Source organism: Sinocyclocheilus grahami, unplaced genomic scaffold (genome assembly GCF_001515645.1).
Source record: "Sinocyclocheilus grahami isolate Dianchi unplaced genomic scaffold, SAMN03320097.WGS_v1.1 scaffold1786.1, whole genome shotgun sequence".
In the NCBI taxonomy this organism is placed as follows: Eukaryota; Metazoa; Chordata; class Actinopteri; order Cypriniformes; family Cyprinidae; genus Sinocyclocheilus; species Sinocyclocheilus grahami.
This window is the reverse complement of record NW_015506965.1, coordinates 41025-63585: the sequence shown is the minus strand read 5'-3', so window position 1 is coordinate 63585 and position 22561 is coordinate 41025. Positions and strand designations below refer to the sequence as shown.

Here is a 22561-nt window from a genome sequence, read left to right as displayed (position 1 = left end):
ATTTCATTCACATGCTTTTCATAAACACACAATCCTTTATGGATTACAATCCGCCATCAAAATGATGCATTTAATTATTCTGGCTGCTGTGAGAAAAGGATATAAACGATCCACCACCTGCAGGATCCTCACATGTCCAGGACAACTTCTTTGTTTACAGACGTGACATAATGACACATAATGACCATGGTCGAATTTCCCGCGAAAACCTACCCATACTTTCAAATACAAATCTTTGTAATCCCAGGCTATCTGTAATCAGAAGCACATTTATAACTGGAATATAATTTCATTCACATGCTTTTCATAAACACACAATCCTTTATGGATTACAATCCGCCATCAAAATGATGCATTTAATTATTCTGGCTGCTGTGAGAAAAGGATATAAATGATCCACCACCTGCAGGATCCTCACATGCGATAGTCTAGTAGCCAGGACAACTTCTTTGTTTACAGACGTGACATAATGACACAGTGCCATGGTCGAATTTCCCGCGAAAACCTACCCATACCACTCAAATTAGAAAACATTATTATAAGCTAATCGTTGTGAATTGGGCTAAAGTAAGGCGATAGTTTTGAACACTGGCTGGTTATGTACTTGCTCAAATATTGATTTCGGATCATTTTTAACAAAACAAAAAAAAAAGTTACGGACTGCAGCTTTAAGCATTTTGGAGTTTTGAATTTAGTTTCGTTTGTGAGTCTTACAAACTGTTGGTAATTGTGATTATATGCATATTTTATACAAAAAAAAAGACATACCAAATGTAAATATGTTATTTTTTCTATTTAAGTTTTAAATGTAAGTTTTTATTATTATTCTTTTTTTTATTTTATTTATACTTCTTTTATTAAGGCCTTCTACTCTTTGTTGGAAAATTATATTTGTCCCGTGGAGGTCAAAGCTATTCTTTAGAAAATAAATAAATATGTACTGTTTTTGCATTGTTTGTGACAAATAAACACAGTGATAAAACAGGTGCGTATGCACATATTTAATCTTAGAGTGTGCGTACGCTAAAATCCACGGCGACCCTACCCCCTGGATCTTTGTTCTGCAGTGAGGGGCTACTGGGTCAGGGTCTTAGCAGGCGTACGCACTTTTCTTTGTGGCAAAGTCGGAGTACTGCAGCTATTTGAACATCTAAGCTGCAATAATAATAAAAGCGGTGTACGTGCAAGCTCCGAATTCACCATAAACAACAAAGATGCAGTGTAAGAGATTAATTATGCAGTGTAGGCCTAGTTTTTTATTAACGGGAGTTTTTGCGAGATTAAATTGACCTTTTTAGTAGCCTAATTTTGAGAGTTATTTACTCGCTTTCTGTAGGCTACACGGTTTATTCCATGTTTTTTTTTTTATTATAATTTTATTTTACAAGAGAACTTGCGAAGTCCTGCTTTAGCCTACTACTAATGCGTAAAATAGGGGGAAAATATATGCATAAACGCATCTCCGACTGTTTTGTCGGCGAATGCCTATATAAGAATATGCCTACGTCACGCAATAACGGTTTTTAATATATTCTATTCAATAACATTGTTAACCGTTTTATGTAGGCCTATAACATCTGCTGCTTTGCTTCTGTGAAAATGAATAGCCTTACACTTTGTTTTTTTTTTCATTTACATCAGTTAAATACACTAGCATATATATTTTTGTGTCAGTACATTAATGGCACATTTGAGCAGCATTAGTAAACTGTGTAAATATAAAGAAACGCCAAATCACATGCAGTTTTTTTTCAGACCGGAGACCATAATCGTGTAATAATTTATGTTATGATACGAAACGTCCAATTTTTCTTTCAATAATGTTTTTTAATATTTTGCAAGAATTTCGTGATATTCAACTTTTTATTAGTTGTCATAGCAAGTGATTTTAAAAGTAGGATGGCTCACTTTTTATAAGATGACTGAAAATTTTACTTGAATTCGTAGTTTATTCTTACATTTGGAAACCTAATTGTTTTATAATTACTATTATTATTATTTCTGTTGTTTCTAGAAGTAGTAATTTTGATAATAGTCATTTGAAAAAATATAACAACACACACAGTTAGTCCACAGAACATAGACTGTAAGAAAACATGGACGTAGTGTCCGTGACGTCACTCGTAGGGTTCAGAAGAGCGTTTTTGAAGCCTAAAGTGGGCGGAGCCGACCGCCGCCATCTTGGCAGCGCTTCACCGCGCGTCACTCCTGGGTAATCGAAAATGGGCAAAAAGGCGGGTCGTGTGTGAAGCTGAGGCGCTAGCTGCTGAAACCACACCGTCTATGGCAGGGTTCCTCAAATCTTGCCCTGGAGGGCCAATGCGCTGCAGAGTTTAGCTCCAACCCTGATCAAACTCACCTAGCTGTGATTTTCTAATGATCCTGAAGACATTGATTAGCATGCTCAGGTGTGTTTGATTAGGGTTTGAGCTAAACTCTGCAGGGAAGTGAATCTCGTGGGCCAGATTTGAGGATTCCTGGTCTATGGTGACAGCAGGGCTGCCTTTCAAAGACAAAACACCATAACTTCATTTTTGGTCGAAATGAGTTATTGATAATTTTGGGACCTATATGACCTCCTTTATCATGTATATAATTACAGGTGCATCTCAATAAATTAGAATGTCGTGGAAAAGTTCATTTATTTCAGCAATTCAACTCAAATTTTGAAACTCGTGTATTAAATAAATTCAATGCACACAGACTGAAGTAGTTTAAATCTTTGGTTCTTTTAATTGTGATGATTTTGGCTCACATTTAACAAAAACCCACCAATTCACTATCTCAACAAATTAGAATACTTCATAAGACCAATAAAAAAAACATTTTTAGTGAATTGTTGGCCTTCTGGAAAGTATGTTCATTTACTGAACATGTACTCAATACTTGGTAGGGGCTCCTTTTGCTTTAATTACTGCCTCAATTCGGCGTGGCATGGAGGTGATCAGTTTGTGGCACTGCTGAGGTGGTATGGAAGCCCAGGTTTCTTTGACAGTGGCCTTCAGCTCATCTGCATTTTTTGGTCTCTTGTTTCTCATTTTCCTCTTGACAATACCCCATAGATTCTCTATGGGGTTCAGGTCTGGTGAGTTTGCTGGCCAGTCAAGCACACCAACACCATGGTCATTTAACCAACTTTTGGTGCTTTTGGCAGTGTGGGCAGGTGCCAAATCCTGCTGGAAAATGAAATCAGCATCTTCAAGCATGAAGTACTCCAAAATTTCTTGGTAAATGGGTGCATAGACGTTAGTTTTCAAAAAAACACAATGGACCACCACCAGCAGTCTTCCCCATGATTGTGTAGCCTAGTGAACCAAACTGAGAGACCATTTTGAAGGCTCAGGAAACCTTTGCAGGTGTTTTGAGTTGATTAGCTGATTGGCATGTCACCATATTCTAATTTGTTGAGATAGTGAATTGGTGGGTTTTTGTTAAATGTGAGCCAAAATCATCACAATTAAAAGAACCAAAGACTTAAACTACTTCAGTCTGTGTGCATTGAATTTCACAATTTGAGTTGAATAACTGAAATAAAATGAACTTTTCCTCGACATTCTAATTTATTGAGATGCACCTGTATCTTGGAGAAAAGCCCAGGAGAAACCAAGGCAGAACACAGTATCATCAGTTACCGCTCTTTGGCTTTGTTTTAGATCGCTCAAATTAAGTTACGGTGCTCTGCATCTGTTTAGCCGTTCGTCAGTATTACTGTGCCAGCCTGGAGTTATATGGTATTCTGCCTTTGCTTTACTGTACATTAAAGTTGGTGCTTTTAAATTACGGTGTGACTTGTGTACTTCCATACATCTGTCGGCACTTCTTTAGACAAACAAATTAGATAGATCGCGATCTAACAAACTGCTCCATATAACAAAGCACTGTAAACAAGCAACAACTTGGCAACAATAATTAATCGTAAATAATCTTTAAAGTTTTTTCTTTTCTTTTTATAATGCAGATGCCAACTCTCAGTCTAGGGCTGCCCACTTCTGCACGTGTGAGGACACATAGTTGCCAATTCCGCTTATTCCCGCGACTTTGGGCTTCTTTTTTTGTAAAGTTGCGTGAAAAAAACCGGGGTCGCGGGATGCGGTTTTTTGGGCTTATTTTTAAAAAATATGGTTGCTTGTTAGGGATATCTGAGAAGCAATTTCGTTTCTTTATGTTCGCCGTATTCTCCAATGCATTGGTTGACACTGTCTGCTCACAGTTGACGTATAGTTAATAGCCAACCAGTACAATAATATAAGTGCTGCAGCTTAATTTGCCAAATGTTCCGGCCCCTCCTCCCCCTCATAGGCGAAAATCACGTTCAAAAGAAGGCGCGTGACACTGTAATCCAAGCGATGATAGAAGTAGACGTAGAGGAGTGGGATGACTTTCTTTTAGCCTCATTTTTTATTTTTACAATGTTTTTGTAGTGTATTAATTATCATGGGCTGTAATAAAAAACAAGTAGTCCTAAAACTATATAGCCTGATACATTTGGTTCGAATAGCCTATATTTTACTAGGCTATAAATATGTGGCTATGTTACATTTCCCCTTTGAAGCTTTTGTGTTTTTCTCCAATCCTATTCTGCTCACAGGTGATTGGAGATGAGTTTTTTTGTCACTTTGTTGCAGTTTGCTGATTTTTGTAAAATAACATCTGTTTTTGCTTTTCAGATAAAAGAGTGGTTTCAGTTTAATATGCTGCACGTTCATTTATTGGTAATACATAATATTGATGATAATAAATCATAAAAAAAAATTAGGCTTGTTAATGTTAGCGAACATTGGAAATAAATTGGTTGCAAAACGGTATCCATTCACGTTTAACTTTTTGTCTGGTTGTTACGTTCAGAAAAAAAAATAAAAAAATTTGACATTACTATATGTTAGCCTAGCCAATGATCACTAGATTTTATATAGATGTTACTATAATGATTCTGTAAATGGCGATCAGCACCCAAATATTGTATATAACCATTGTATATAAGCTGCTCAAATGTGCCATTAATGTACTGACACAAAAACTACCTTTTGCCTTGGCGTGACATCTCACTTTTTGCACACAGTGCAAAGACAGAGTACGGTGCCTTATTACATACAATAACTTCAGTTTGAGATCATTTTCATTAAAACATCTAATTGCCAGATTTCCAGCGTCCTACCCATAATAATTTTTTTCTGGACAAATAACAATCTTTTAAGCCATTTTTCTAAGTTTCACAGTCTAGTGAGTTTAACACTCTGGAGCAGAGCGGCAGTCCACCTGTCACTCAAGTGGCCACGCCCTTAATTATGCAGAACTTTAAGGCTTAATATAATTTAAACGGATGAGTTATAAAAAAATTCACCCCCCTCACAGTTGTCATGAAGGGCAAAATTACCTATACAGACCAAAAGCACTTTTTGTACCAGGCTGTAAACTGTTTTTTTCTGCTGTAAATTTGGGCATTTTAACATGGGAGTCTATGAGACTGACTCCCTTTTGGAGCCAGCCTCGATGAATTGCAGAGATCCCCAGCTGTCCACTTTACATATGTACGTGTTGTTAATTTTTACATTTTTGAGTGATTTGAAATGTATTTTTTAAAAATAAACAAGTTCTCGGAACAGCTTTACTCTCTATTCTGAACAGTGTTGATTTACTTTTAAATTGTAACATATTTACTTACAAGTTTAGCATGTGCAGGATGAGTTATTATAGGAAATAAAAAGAAGCATTTGATTTTTAGTTGTTATACCACAAAATGTAAAATATTAAAAGAGGGGTAAGATGGCCCCTACTGGGGTGTACATATGTACGTGTTGTTAATTTTTACATTTTTGAGTGATTTGAAATGTATTTTTTAAAAATAAACAAGTTCTCGGAACAGCTTTACTCTCTATTCTGAACAGTGTTGATTTACTTTTAAATTGTAACATATTTACTTACAAGTTTAGCATGTGCAGGATGAGTTATTATAGGAAATAAATAGAAGCATTTGATTTTTAGTTGTTATACCACAAAATGTAAAATATTAAAAGAGGGGTGAGATGGCCCCTACCGGGGTGACAAGCCTCCCTGGATAAACGGATATAATTCTTATTAATATTTATATTTGAAGGTGGGAGAGAGCACTGTACATTCACTCCCCCCACCTACAATCCCCCACCTACTTCCCCAACAGGCAGATATTGTATACAGGCAGATTAATATTTACATATTGAATTGTCTATATTTTAATTGATGACATGTTAATAGCAACACTATGAATGCAAATGTAATGATTTCACTCAGTGAACCTAAAAGTTTTAATGAAAGTGAAGATGTCTGAAATGTACAGTTAATTCATGGAAATATTAAATAACGCCATTAATTGCAATAAGTATTAAACACTAGTAGTAACTACATGCCACTCGCGGCCTTCTGTACTAATTCTCGCAATCCCTGCCGGTACGAGACCCGAACCCGCAACCTTTGGGTTACGAGTCCAACTTCCCCAACAGGCAGATATTGTATACAGGCAGATTAATATTTACATATTGAATTGTCTATATTTTAATTGATGACATGTTAATAGCAACACTATGAATGCAAATGTAATGATTTCCCTCAGTGAACCTAAAAGTTTTAATGAAAGTGAAGATGTCTGAAATGTACAGTTAATTCATGGAAATATTAAATAACGCCATTAATTGCAATAAGTATTAAACACTAGTAGTAACTACATGCCACTCGCGGCCTTCTGTACTAATTCTCAGGGGCCCACCAAGGGTCTAACGTTTTACTGCAAAATAATAAATATAACTTTTACCCCACAAATCTAACAAATGTTGATATTCACACAAAATTAAAAATAGCGTAGCCATTCATTAGTGCCGAGATGATATTTTTGCCATCTATGGTCAAGAGAAAAAGGTGGGTCATCTTACCCTAAATTTAATTTAGTACATCTGAACGGTGACAAATGCTGTAAAAACGTTGTGAAAGTGAACCTTCAACAGTGTGTTGGAAATGATGCATTTGAATTATGAACGTCAGAGAGGTCTCTGTCCGCGCGGCCTTTATTGTGACCTTTACCGCTGTCTTCTGTTGCCATCTGCTGCTAACATTTAGAAGTACCCGTTGCATGTCTCAATGGGATAATAAGAAAATACTTTTTTCTTAACTTTCTCCAGAACTGTTAGAACAAATCTCAGTTTCTATTTCCATAAAAATGACATGTTCGTTCCCCTCAATTATAACAAATGTTAAATTTTACAATTTGTAAAAAATGTTTAGGTTTCTTACCGTAGACTGGCACAATCATAATACAAGTGGCTGTTTAGTCCCCTCTAGTGGGCAAAATAAGCATTATTATTGCAATACAGGTGTACTGACAAAAAAAACCCCCCACCCGTACCCTCATTTAAATAAAATTAAATCAGATTTATTTATCCTACATAATATTTAAAACTGGGAGCACCATATGACTGAAATTTGAAGAAATCAAACACTGTTTTCAGATCTGAAGTGGCATCATCACATGGGTATCTGATTTTATACTTGGTCTATAAATACACCAAAATAATTTGGCCCAGCAAAAATATCCCAATAGTATCACAATAAACGCCTATTTGTACATAGCCATTAGTTCTTCCGTTTGAACCTCCCCACAGGTACACTTATTTAGACACACATGTCTATCTTCATCATAACACCTCCATAATCACCTCATTATCAAATATTAATCAACATACTGCTGCTCCCATCACAACGCACAACAGCATTCACTGTGAACAGTGAATCCACAATATCTCAGAATCAGATAAAGAGCTTTGGTAATTTCATAAACTACATTGCTTTTTTAAATCTGGATATGCAGATTATTGAAATGCTACTGGCCTGAAGTCACAGTTTTTTTCTCAGATATTTAGCTACATCTATTGTATATCAACTGAGTTCATCAGCAAGAAACACACATCAGAGTGTTAATCATAATAATATGTACTGAGAAAGATGGAAAAGTCATGCATGCACATGTTTGACATTCACCATCACCCTTTTGGATTACATGGAAACATGGCAATGTGACTGAAATCAGATCTGGGGGCTGTCGCGGTGCTATAGAGTTATGCTGGCTCTATCTGACGCAAAGGAGTTTTTCCAAAGACCTCCTCCCTCTTGTGTCTGCGCAGATATCGTATCAGTGCACTGACGTTTGCAAGAAGAGCTGAACAATAATAAAAAAAACAAACAGATATATGTCATTATGGATTACTATCAATTGTATTCCTAAATCAAACTCAAAAGTTATCAAAATTTTGCTCAATTTGATGTGACAGAGCTTTTATCAGGGAAAAGGCTCACCTACTTCTTCTTTAAAAATTGTAACATTCTAAATAAATAGTTAAAACACAACTCAATGGCTTAATTAATGACTCACTTTATTAACCCTAATAAAGTATATTTAGGAAAATAAAGATATATATATATATATATATATATATATACCAGCTTTCCAGGTGTCTGCTCCTGAACCAGTTGATTTCAACACCCACGAGGCAAAAGCAATACAAACCAAGCACATGTCTGCCTGTTTAAGAGGCAAGAATGGCGCATCCAGCCCTAGAAAAGAAGCACCAAAATCAGAACAGTGCAGTATCATTTAATAGTAAAAAAAAACCTAAATAAATGTACACAATAACGTATATAAAAAAAATGGTTTCCTGAAATCATTATGAATAAAACCAACTAACTCGGAGATATACACTACTATTTAAAAGTTTCAAAAATCAGAAATAGAGCAAAAACAGTAACATTCTGAAATATTATTAACATTTAAAACTGTTGTTTTTATTTGAATGCATTTTTTCTGTAATTTATAAAGAACAAAAGAACATCAATTATTTGAAACATTTTTTTTGTAACAATGTAAGAGTTTTTACTGACATTTTATCAATTTAATGTATCCTAGCTGCATATTAATTCTTACATATAAATACAAGTATTACCAAAATCGTTTGTTAAATTATAATATACAACTCAATAAAACTTCACTCAAAAATATATATACATGTAATAATATATTAGTAGGCAGGTAGTGAATTGACACTGAATGATAAACTATGGCCGAATCCCAAATGACAACAAGTGATTGATGATGAAGTGATAATGATAAGTGTCCTGATGTTCCCGGAGTTTTCTCTATTTTTACTTGCACATCAAAGTGAAAACATGTTCTTAAAATCTGGCACATGGCCGATCTGAGAAGCTGCCCAGCAGGACTGAAGACTGATTTGAACTACCATTCCATCAGCACGGGCATGGCTCAACATGTGACTAGATACTCTTAGTCAGCAGCTATTGACAGAAAAGAGGTGAGAGTTGACTAACATATGATAATTTTGAAATACCGATGTATTTTTTTATTTTAGGTTTAGGTTTAAAGGGAACAAATAAACAACTTTAAGAACGTGTTAGTGTGCAATTTGTAGTTCCAGTGTGTGTATGTGCAGAATACTGCGTGGTAGAAGTTCTTACTTGGATCAGCAACGACTGTCTGCATCTCCATACACTTCTTTTGTTGTTCAGCCAGCTGCTGGAAGATGCGGTTCTCCAGGCTGAGGAGCAAAGAATCTGGGAAAGGGCTCCCATCAGGGCTCATAGCATTAATAGGTTGAATGATTCCTTTGGGAAATGTCTTCACAGGGACAAGCTCCCCAGAACATGTCTTCTCTTCAGGGACGGTAAAACCTGTGCGTCGAACTTTTCTAAGTGAAAGAGGGTTTGTCCAGAGGAATTCACTCTCATCTTGAGAAAAGAAGTGCTCGTACATGTCAACAGGATCATGGTTGGGAGGCTTATAGTCATACCGTGTCACTACATTGATCGCTGAATTGTGACTCTCATCATCTTCATCTGAATTCCCAGGGGAATCGGGAAAGAAATAGTCATATGCCTCTGGGAACTGAAGGATTCTGTTAGCCGAGCGGGAGCTGGAAAATATGGGAACCAATTCATCACCACCTGACTCTTCCACAATTGGATAAACAAAACTTCCTGCATCAAACTCGGAGAAGAAATGGTCATATGTCTCAGGCAAAGAGGTGCCTGTTTCATCAAGGTATGAGGCAGCTATGTTGTCTGCACGAGACACACATTTTTCAGGTTCATCCTCACCAAAGAAATACTGGATTATTTCAGAAAATGTTATACCACTGCTCTCTATTTCTTCTTCGTCATCAGAAAAGATCTTTGAACCTGAAGTGTTCACATGGTAGAAAGGATCCATAAAATCATCTTCCACCTCTGAATGGATTGAATGCATTGAGGCATTTCTCAGGATTTGTCTGATTGGTCGAGTGTCTAGAGCTTGCAGGTTCTGCACAGACATGTTCTTACACATTCTTCTGAAGCACTGTTGAGCATTAGCCGTGTAGAGATGTTCAGGAAGAGTGGTTTCAGAACTTATGTGCACCATTGCGTCAACCACAACCACTGGATCTGCATCATTCTCCCATATCACCCCACAAGAACTAGGAAATTCACTTGACTCATCCTCTTGCTTGGAAGGAAATGGGGTTTGAAGCTGAGCGAGCTCTTCATTCAGATCAGATATGTAAGACATGTCTCCAGTTAAGCAGTCCGGCTTAGAGTCATCAGGTTGTGTAAAGTTGCCGGAGTCTGCAGCATCTGTAGTGTCTGCTATGCTACCATCCTCTGCCTGGGTCAAAATGCTGGGGTGCTGGGCGTTACTGATCAACTGCAGACGCAATATGTCATTGATGGTTAGTTTCTCCATTTCATTCCAAAAGGAGGAGATAGCAAACACAGGACATGGAAGTTGATGTGAAGCATCAAGAGAAGCACTCTCTAGGTCTTTGGTTCCACTTTTCAACTCACCGGAAGAAGGGTTACTTTCAGCAAACATATTTTGAGGTAACTCTGCAACATCTTGAGTATGATCTTCACTGAGCATTTCTTCTGTAGGACCATGTATGTGTTCACTAGATTTGATGAACTTGCCACAAAATAGCTGTTCACTATTATTCCTGGCTGAAACAGCAACTTCATTATCATTAATGTCTCTCTCTTGTCATCTGATTCATCCGAATTCCTTGGTTTTATGGGCGAGGCATTCACAATTAATATCTCACTAGTCTTATTTCTGCTTTGGATATGACAGTCATCTGTTCCATGATCAATATTATCAGACATATGACTCACAGTCTTTGCATCTGTCTTGTTTACAGGTATATTTGTGTTTATTTCAATGGTTTGAGAGCCCGAATGGCTTTGAAAGAATAGACATTCTGAAATGTTCTCATGAATACATGCTTTCTGTTTTTGAGAAACTTTCTGTGAACAAGTAAAGGATTCTGGACCGTTTCCATCTGAACCAGATTCTACTCTATCAATGTTGTCAGTTAAAAACAAGCTGCTTTCTTTGGTGGCTGAAATCTCTAATATATTACTACTGCTTGGAATTGTTTGTACATTTTTTAATAGAGAACAGCCAGTCTCATTTCCTATACAGGATAAATCTTTGCCCTCCGTCAATTTAAAAGAGACTGTAAAGGAAGGAGTCTCTGTTGAATCAACAGCACTGGAAATGCTAGGAGATAATAAGGATTTCCTCTGGCATCCTGCATCAGAATTATCACTTAGAGGTGCTGATAAGGTCTCTCTAATACCGGTCCTGCTCTCTCTTAATTGCACGGCAGGATCAAGCTGAAGGGATTCGGTTATATTTAATCCACTTTCTTTTACATTCAGAACTTTATCTATCTTGGAAAATAATGACAGCTCACAAATCTTTGCTTTCAATTGTCCATTGTTTACAAGGGACGTATCATACATGCTTTTAGTATTAAAGTTTGTGTCTCCAACGTCCGACTTTGGAAGTGTGGTGCCTAAATCACTGGCAAAAGCCTCTAAATCAAATGTGTTGTTAAGCTGTAAATGATCAGTATTATGCACAATTGAAGGTGTTTTATTTCTCTGAAGTGATAGGTGCTCGGTCTTCCAGAAATTTGCAGGAAGGTTGTTTATCTCTTCCCTGTAAATACATCTCTCTTCCTCTGATTCACTTTGATGGTAGTGGATCTGAGCCTCATGTCCTTGCTCTACTGGTTCGATACTCAATCTCTTCTTCTTCCTCCTCCTCTTTCTCCTGAGATAGGAAGGTGACACTGGGATCTGACAAACTGGTGAATCTTTCGAGTCAGAACTACTTTTAGCATCCAGTTGAGCAATGTTTTGTCTTGCTGGATATGGGTCAGTCATGTCTTTTCTATTAACCACTACCATTTTCTCTTTTTCAGGTGGCTTTGTTTCAGGAGTCAGCTCTAGATCTTTGCTGAGACTGCTAAATCTTCCCTGTTGCCCTTGTTTCATTCTTACTGTAATTAGGGGTGTTGTCAATAGCTTCCCTCCAATGACTAGCTCTGTGTCAGACTTTGATGCATCTCCATGCACATTAGCGGATGTGATCTCTAAAGCTTTTTCTGAGGCTATATCACCCCAGGTATTAGCCACAGCCTTTTTAGTGATTTCTCCTCTAAGACTGGCCTCATTTTGGCCAGATGGACCAAGGTCTACAGACAGAATATCCTGCTTATCAATCAAACCCTTTCAAATGGCCTGTCTTCTCACTTCCACAAATGACAACATGGCTTTGTTCCAAGGGCTGTTGATTTTCTGTGACACTTTTTAACTGCTCAAAGAATAGATTGACAGTCTGAAGGTGCAAGTATTCCTCAGTGCCAGAGAGAACCTGCTCTGGACTACGTATTCCGTACTTGCTGAGGTAATTACAGACAGGTGAACCCTCACAGTCTGGCGGGCCATCAATCTGAAGGTCTGGATCAGGGTCTGTGGATGCTGTGCCCACGGCCGGGGTCCTGCTTAGAAAGAGGCAGCCTGTCTCATCAATGTCACTCATACCAGAGTCCTCTCGGCTGGCAAGCACTGAAGAGAGCAGGTCACACTCCTCACACTCCTGAAAAAAACAGTCCCAGTCTTGGTCGGAGATGTGCACACTGTATTCAAAGTTGTCCATCGTGAATGGATGATACACGGGTGACTCTAAATCTACAAATGAAACATGAATTAATCAATGAATGAAATGAATAAATAGTCTGGCAAAACAACTACCCAAAAATAGGGAGAAATGCAGAAATGTGGATGTTTTTATTGCCATCTTGAGAATGGCACAACCATTATCAACTGACAGCTAATTAATCTAAACATATATGCTATTCATCTGATAAACTAGGACTATACATGTTGCAACCACAAATCATCATACAAGATACATAAAACATTTTTTAAGAAACAAGGTGCACTAAAGCTCAAAAACATTGAACTACAATTATTTTAAGCTTTAAATATACATTTTGTGTTAAAAATACCTAGTAAAGTTATCTTTAAATGAATCTAATATTAAACTCATAGCAGAAATCTGTACAGTACCTGTTCAATGATGTAAAAGTGCAAAAGTCCCAGGGCAGTTAGCCTGTCAAACCACTTCAATAGACTGAGGCATAGTGAATGCCCTTTGAAGTGTGTCCTTCTGAGTAAGAGTGGCACACCACAGGCCCTATGATTTGTTATAAATAGAATGCCATTACAAATCACGTAATACACGCTCCACCAGCCCCCCAAACAAATGTGTACACAGTGAACACCATAGCTTCTTGATGGCAAGGCTGTTACAAAATCTGCTAGAGTATATAATATATTATGGTTTCCAGCACTGTAGAAGGCACAGCAGAATCTTCCAGAAGAATGACTGGCCATGAAAAACCATGCTTCAGTTGCAAATATAAATTACATATTGACAAAAAGTTAATGAGAGGTGTGGCAGCTTTGGGTTGAATGAGTGTCTTATAAGTGTTTCTATTGTAAAAAATTATATGATTTGTAGAAAAAATAAAATAATTTTTTATAACAAAAAAATATTCACATACAGGAAAAAGTAAAGATTTTATTACTTTTATTCAGCAACATCGCAATAAGAGTGATTTCTGAAGGATCGTGTGACACTGAAGACTGGAGTAATGCATGCTAAAATTCAACTTTGTCATTACATTTTAAAATATACTGAAAGAGAAAACAATTATTTTAAATTGTACCCCCCCCCCCAATATTAATACTGTTAATATTAAAAACATTAATAGTGTTTTTACTGTATTTTCTTTTTACTTTCTATTTAAATGTATTTTCCTTCGGTTTACAGAACATCACCCAAATTCAGCTTTGAACCCCTTACAGCAAAAAAGAAAAGAAAAGAAAAGAAATGAAAAAAACACATTCTGAACACCATCATGACATTCATCCCAATAAGAACATTTGCAACCAAATACCAAGAGTAGAATACATTGACAAACAGCATTATAGCTTTTACTGTATTTTTTTTATAAAATAAATGCAGGTTTAGAAAGCATAAGAGACTCCTTTCAAAAGAAATAATACACACACACATAGCTATAATAGTTGTAAAAGTCCTTGAAAGTCTTTCTTTTCAATTTCCAATCTCAGGTTTTAATTCTATTGTACAATTTTTTTGAGTGTATTGTCTGCAGTCAACAAGATTCCATCAGCTGACACAGTGGAGGACTCTCAAACTAGAGGTAATTTGATTGTGTCTGTTGCCAGCTTTCTGCTGTGATATCCATGTGATATTTCAGATTTTCTTTTTTAATAAATCTGCATAAATGTCAACAATTCTGTGTTTTTCTGTCAATATGGGGTGCTGTGTGTACATTAATGAGGAAAAAAAATTAACTTAAATGATTTTAGCAAATGGCTGCAATATAACAAAGAGTGAAAAATTTAAGGGGGTCTGAATACTTTCCGTACCCACTGTATGTAGGGTCTTCTTTCCCACTGCTTAGAAACAAGTCATGGCGAATGCCACCCAAGGTATTAATGCCACAGTCAGAGCACATTCACATTTTGGTCATTTGACACAGCCGTGATGGTCTGACACGTCTCTTCAGCACAGTGCTGAATATTATACAAGGACATCTGTAAAGACAAAGACGCTAGGAAACCAGAATCATGAATTGCAATTTTACAAAGCTAAACTGCAGATTTCCTGAACTGTAGCTCAAACAGTAGAGCATGGTGGTAGCCAAAGTCATGGGTTAGATTCCCAAAGAAAGCAAAGACTGATAAAATGTAAACGTAAACTTTGAATGCAATGTAAGTTGCTTTGTTTTTGAAAGATTAATTTTTGGCATTTTTGCCTTTATTTTTATAGGACAGTATTTAAACAGGAAGCAAAGTGGGAGAGAGAAAGGCGGGACATGATTGGGAAAGGTCCACGAGCCAGGACTCAAACTCGGTACACCCGAAGCGCAATGGCACTATATGTCGGTGCGCTGCCCACGAGGCTATTTGGCACTGACTGCATAGTTATAATTTCACAACAAATTCATCAAGAACATAATTTTAGAATGATTTCAAACTGAGCAAATAACATGCATATCATTTGTACAAATTGCTCATGCTGGCTCCTGTCCAGCCTAAGGCTGAATGGCAAATGGGGTCCGAGGTCATGTTTAGAGACATCAAGATTATAAATGTAGACAGTAGGATTAACTAATCTGGCCAATTTGCAAAGTGCCATTAAGTCATTATGATATTAAGATAACAGATCTCTCTTTATCCCATTATCTACAGATCTAAGCGGTGTCTCGTGTCTTCTGCTCTTCAGAGGAGAAGGACAAACTGTAGCAAGTTTATCACTGTCTTACATGTAATACTTACAAAAAAATGTAATGTAAGAACCAAAGACTATGTATCAAATAGCAGTCAGTAGCACTTGGAGTCCCTTTTCTTTCACGGAAGGAATGTTATTTAAGTCTTTCTGAAGTGAGAAGTTTGCTTGATATTCGGACCAACAAAACCTACTTTGGATTCACTCTTTTAATTATTCATGACCTTTATACATTTGATTCTGGCTTCTGTGCATAAACATTCTCCCCGCCAGTTAACCAACCACAGACCGGGCACGCTTCCCAGCGAGGTCCTAAACTATCAATTCATCAGAGTTTTAATGAGACAGAAGGCGAAAGGCCTTGCCTAGTGAGTTTACTGCTCCTGGGGCGGTGGGCTGTCTGAACGTGGGTGGGATTCTGTTTTCATCAAGAGGATTAAGCCCAATAAATCTGTTTCTGGGATTAAGATTGGTATCTGTTTGGACTACTTAGCAGTGGCTAATACAGTGGTGTTTCTTCTCTAATTGTACTGCTGTTTCAGCTGCAACTATTCATCGCCTGACTTTTCTCAATCCCTTGTAAATAGAAACGCCCAGGCCAAGTGACAGTTTTTCAACAAGGCATGGCATGGCATCTCCTTTTCAATTTTGCATGTAACAAAAGACACTGTTACAGTATTTCTTTGAGAAAAAGATCATTAAATTCATGCTTGTCTGCTCTGGAAGCTTGTTAAGTTTTAAAGAACTAAATGCCACTAAATGCTAAAATATTTTTTGAGTTTAAATGAAATAGCTGGGCATCATGGTCTGTATCTCCAATAGTTTATTGGAAAACTACACATCCTCATCTGAGGTTTGAACACAAGACTCCATGTCATAGCCTTTTTATTTTTGAGTTGTTCAGTAGTGCCTTTGCAAGGTAAAAAAATGGCTATTTAAGACACTAAATACTATAAAAAAAATATATGTTTACAGTAGGCTAACTAGGTAAAACTACAAGATATTGGTCCATCTCTGCATATAAGATAACCTCTCAAACTTTTTTACTCCCCTTTGTTCAAGACAATATTCAAAGGCCCTGATATGTGTATGATAAAAGCTGATCATTTTACTAAAAAAAGATGTCAGTTTATTGTTGTCTTTAATCTAAAGACAATCTTTATTTATTTATTTTTTTTTGAGCATTTTGATTAATATTATATTTATATAACTAAATTTAAATTATTTTAAGAACTGGGCACTCCTGCTGAGAGAACTACTGGTTTAAAACCTTTTGTCCCACCTGACAAAAGTGGAAGAATTGTAATCAGGAGATCTTACTAATCATAAAAGTCAATCCATGAATATGGACAGACACCGAAATGTAGTAATTTCACAATAAATTGATATAATTAAAGTCTACTGTGTTTCACAGTCAACACCTGGCTTTTTGGCTAGGTTCAAAACAAGGAAAAGTGCACTTTTAGATAAACAAGGCAACACAATAGACACACTTGTTGAGGTAGAAAAACAAAAGAAAAGGCAGGAGAGCCGACAGTTTCTGTCAGTCGTGAGTTTTAATTTAAATGTTTGTGATAGCCTACTTTTAACAGGAAAAGTAGACTATATGCTGCGTTTAAATGTGTTGCCACTTGCTCCAGCAACTTAATATACAAATAATACTTTGTTTATATTTATTGAGTTTAAACGAATGTCTACGAAAGATTACTGTACTGTGATAATGGATCACAATGCTGAAAAAGCATTTTCAGTAACAACTTTTGGATTTGAATTCAAAATAATTGATAAATGTTGTGTTTGTGGTAGCCTAAACAGCCGCGCATCAGTAGCTGACTGCAAACGCGTCCTGTGTGAAAGCAAAATGCGACCGTGCTTCTGCACCACATACGTGACGCATAGACTGCATACCCACTGGTACTGCAGACAGAGTATGTGTGAAAAAGGCGTAAATTGTGGTGGCGTTCAACTCGTTCATACATCATAAGCAGCCACATCAAAGAATACAGAAGCCCACATGACGCAAATATGGCAGCCTCTGGGTTGTGTACTTCCAGGAGATCAGCTGAGCAATTAGGCTACCAATAACTTCCGCCATGTATTATATCCTGCAGCTAGATCTTTATGTTGCAGTTCCAGGTAAAGTAACCAAAAACCATTAACTGGAAATGTTATGAACAAACAATATTTGAGTCATACTGCATAGTGTAGTTGATATCTTCAAATCAGTTGCGTAGGTAAAACTTAACTTACACAACCAACGAGTGCATTCTTCTGTAGAAATACAAGTTACTTCAGGTGGGCCTATTCGATCACCCTCAGTTAGCTGACCTAAAAACATTCGCGTACATGTCGACAGATTCTGTCAACATTGGTTACTGTATTGTGAGAACGCGCCCCACTTTGTCCTGTCGTTATCTTTACCTGTGAGCCGGAGGCCGAGGCACTAAGAAGCATTTTCTGTAGACAATGAGGGAGTTTGACGCGTCGGCGCGCGGAGCTCATCCCTGCACACGGGAGCAGATGACAACAAATGCGCATTGTCTCGTGAAATCACCTGAGCGATAGCTGGGACCTCTGAGTCGGAATACTGCATCAACCGTGCTTTACTCAATCCCATTATTTACAAGAGGTTGGATGTCCTTTAAGGAGGATAGGAACTGCTCATTTCGGTTTCAGAGAGGATAGTCTTACTTGTTGATTGACTGGATTTGCAACACGAGTGTTAGGTTCTGACTAAACGCACACACATAGGCTATTCAGCTTGAAATTAAATAATAATAAAAGAAACAAAATCAATCAATTACTATTATTTATGTAAATAATGGGTGGCTAATTATTAGTATTATTTAAAAGATGGGGCCTACTACCAGAAACAGTGCTAAAGCGAACACTTCATAACCTATTGCATTTTTTAAAAATAGTGAAATAATGCTTTTTTTCAATAATTAAACATTTAATATATTTAAATGGCAAGTTAACTTCACCAGGATGATCTTTAAATGTTGTTCACTGTTGGCCACAAGGTGGCAGTCGAGATTAATATTACAACAGAAGAGAAGATGGGTTAAGGCTAGATGGCATATACAGCAACAACTACTGGGGATGCGCACATCAATACAGCGTAATTTTTTATATTACTATTTTTGCAATATTGTAAGGGGCAGGATTAGGGTTGGGGTAGGTGTAGTCGTTAATAAATCACAATCTAATTGGTAGAAAATTCAATTTATTGTTAGCTTCCGGTTTTTGCTGTATCCCTTCTAGCCACAACCGAGAAGATGGCTTAGTGTTCACCAAGTTTCGCATTATCTGTTCCCATTTAACATTCATCGTGTAACATTTATTTGTAGGCTGCATGTAATAATACCAGCATGTACGTTACATATTTTAATTCCGTATTATTATCAAGTAATGCATTTCGTGTAGACATTTACCATTTACTTTTAGTTTGTTTACTTTAATTCCAATTACACGGAATTACATGATATATTATTACATAAAATAATCTTATTTATATTTTATTGTCAGAAGGCCTGAAGTGTTGCATGTCAGTTGCTTTTTTTTTTGTTGCTTTCAAGTAGGCCTACAGGCCTATGGCATCAGTCTTGCAATACTCATAGACTCTCACACAGTCGAATTAGTGTAGTTTAGGCATCCTTTTTTTTCTTTTCACAAAGTTCTGTCTTTACATTAAGTATATAGATAACAAAAGATAAATTAAGCCGACGTTCTCTGACTCATAAGTCTGGCTGTGGTCCACAATGTATCTCACTCAGCAGAGGGCAGGCTGTGCTCCCCTCTTCCAGGCCTGGGAGGGAGTCATCAGGGAAGGGTCTCAGACCACAGCCTTCCTCTTCATGATGAGTCATTTCTGAAGCATTAAAGGTCATACAGGCAGGAATAGGATGAGCGTTATTTTTAGTTTAATAACCCACCTCCATTGTCCTATCCTGTTACAAAGTTGACTGTAATCCCATTTATTCTTGTCAGGGACTCATCTTTTACTACAAATTATGCTTTTGGGTAAAGTACATATGGAAATTTCACAGCAGTTTAGGATAAGACTGTTGATTAAACACTAAATTATGTCTGTCTGAAAGGCTGTCTTACTTTTTTAGGCCTCACACATCAGTCACACGACATGTCACACGATCACACGACATGTGGCCTCCAAATGTCACGAGATTTGCGGAAGCTTGTCAGTTAGTAAAGTTAACAACACATACTGGAATATTTGTAATTATTTCCTTAAGAATCAGTTTCTCTTTTAACCCTTAAAATGACTTTGGTGTAAAGTCAGGAGGATTCACTCAGGTTCTGATAATATTTTTTGCTTTAATGAAACCAGTAAATGCAAATATTACTGCACAAAATGAATTTTTAGGAGACCTGACAAAGCATTTTTTACAGACCAGTGAGTTATTATAACAGAAATATATGGATGCATTAATATCAGACAAGCCCAGGTGGGGGGCTGACAGGAAATGTGATTAAAATCCTTCCAGACAGACGCACTGCATCCTCTCAGCATCCTGCTTGTGTGTTTGCTCTGAGTTAAACATACCGGGACTGATCACAGATCCATTCTCTACTGGTGAAAGTGTTTGTTAATGAGTGATCTGATGACAAAGGTCTGACAGGCCCTCTACCGCACACAGACTGATGGCTCAACCTGCTTCCCTGAGGTCGCCTGGGTTATCAGTGGCCACGAAACAATGGGAACCAGCACTGGCACTGGCCAGCTCTAGCATTGACAGGCTGCATGCCTACAGACCCATACAAACCAGCACTGGACACACAGCCCTCTTCACTCACCCCGTCACTCATCATGGCTGATAACAAGAGCAGGGCTCTCACTACTCATTCATTTAGCCACGCCGTGAATGGACTGAGAGTTGCCCTCTGACCTCTCAGGTCTGCTGCTATTACTCCTCACAGCCCAATTAGCTCTGGACAGAGAAACAATAACCTCTGTAAGTGCTGAATAGCACTGATGAAAGATATTGCTTGGTATTGAAGATTAGTAAAACATGTACTTATAGCTAGGCCTAGATTTTGCAGATGCAGATTGTTTAGCATTTTCTGGACTGATTTTATTGGAACAGCTGTTAAATACTGTGGAAGTGGTTTATAATCATACATTGTACAATCTTAAAAGATGCTTTATCGTTGGACATTTTCTTTGTAATATTTTAATTTAAGTAAGGCTCAAGATTTCTTTGCAGTATAGGTTGATTTAAAAATGAAAACATTTCTAATGATGACAACTTTATTTATTGTTATTATTATTAATAATAATATATGTAAAAAATGTGTCATAAATTCCAAAATTTCTAAAATTATATTCCCCAAAATATATAAATATAATCAATATATATAATTCTAAAATATAAATATAGAATATACATAAAAAATGACAAATAATAATAATAATAACAATAATAATAGTTGTATATAGTTGTAAATATTTAAGTCTAATTGTATAATAATAATAATTTTTATAGGCTTCTGCATCCCCGTGGCAAGTTTAGAGAACGGATGGATGGAAATAATTTTAATTAATTCATTTTTTAATTATGCAGATGCCTTCGGGATTGAAAGACAGCTTGTAATAATATTATATATGTAATATGTTATAATATTATTATATAATATATATAAGATATTTACTGCAAACTTTCAACTATGTATACAATAAAAAATGTTTTGTTCTATACAGGGCTTTTTTCACAACTGTGCGAGATAGATTTGCACATTGGTGCTCATACAAAATCAATGATGTGTTTTACTGTCGTTGAGGTGAAATGTTTAGAAATAGGGCTTTTGTTGTGCTTTCACACAGTTATAAGTCATTATGCTTTGACAGGCACTTTTGACGTCATCTATGATTCTCTTTCATGTACCTTCCCAAACACACAGCCTTTAGATGGTTAAATCCCATTCTTAGACCCATCAGGGTGTGTCTTCATCCCACGCTCCACGGTTCGCACACTGCTTCTTCTGTTCTCTCCAGCCCACTGAGCGTGTACAGTAGAGCCGGGTCCTGGCAGAGCAGCCAGGCGAGCAGAACGTTGAGACATTACTGCTTTAGGGAGTGTTTCGTGTGCCTGTGTGCTCGGCTCTGCAGGAGTAGAGAGTGGATGACGTCAAGGCTGGAGTGCAGTCAGGATCAGACAGTAAATCACAGGGCATCCGCTCTCTCACCGCAAACACACCCGGCTCGGCCTGGGGAGGACACATCTGGACTCACTCCTACTCCCTCTCTTGGTTCATTCCCTTACTATGTGGCTCACGGATTGGCTGGACAGACAGAGCAATAGCCTGCTGCTGAGAGGAGTGAGGTCCGGTGCTTTCCCTGGACTTCCCCCTGCATACTGCAGGCTGAGGCCTGAATAGCAACTGAGATGCTGTTTGTGCTCGTAGGCTTCCAATAAATCATACTAGACGTGCCTTTTATCATTTATATAGTTTGAAATGTTTTTGGCGGCTGATGCTGTTTGAAAAATGTGCTTCTGCTGGAGCTTGAGCAAGGGGGAATTTAGAAGGTAGAACTTTCCAAACTTGTAATTGCTGTGACGTGATCATTACAGAAGGTAGAGTGTTTAACATCCAATTAAATTGCTGAATTACCAACATTCACCCTCCTCGCTTCAGTCCTCAGAATGGGACCTACAGGAGTGCAGTGTCTCAGAGGAGTTAGGGCTAAATCTTATCTTATTTGTCAGGTAAATGGCCCCAGAGCGTACAAACGTTTCCTTCTCCGAAGGAGTCTGTTTGTGTCCTTCTGATTTGGATCAGCAATTCTCTCCCATTTAGGTAAACATCACTAGCTAATCAGTCACTGGTGACATCAGCCTAACCCAGTGGAAAGTTTTATTGCTTAAA

General features: G+C 37.3%; 1 pseudogene; it reads right to left on the bottom strand.

The window, feature by feature from the left end:
• Positions 1-7170: 7170 nt before the first annotated feature.
• LOC107572649 (uncharacterized) lies at positions 7171-13505 on the bottom strand (annotated as a pseudogene).
• Positions 13506-22561: the final 9056 nt, after the last annotated feature.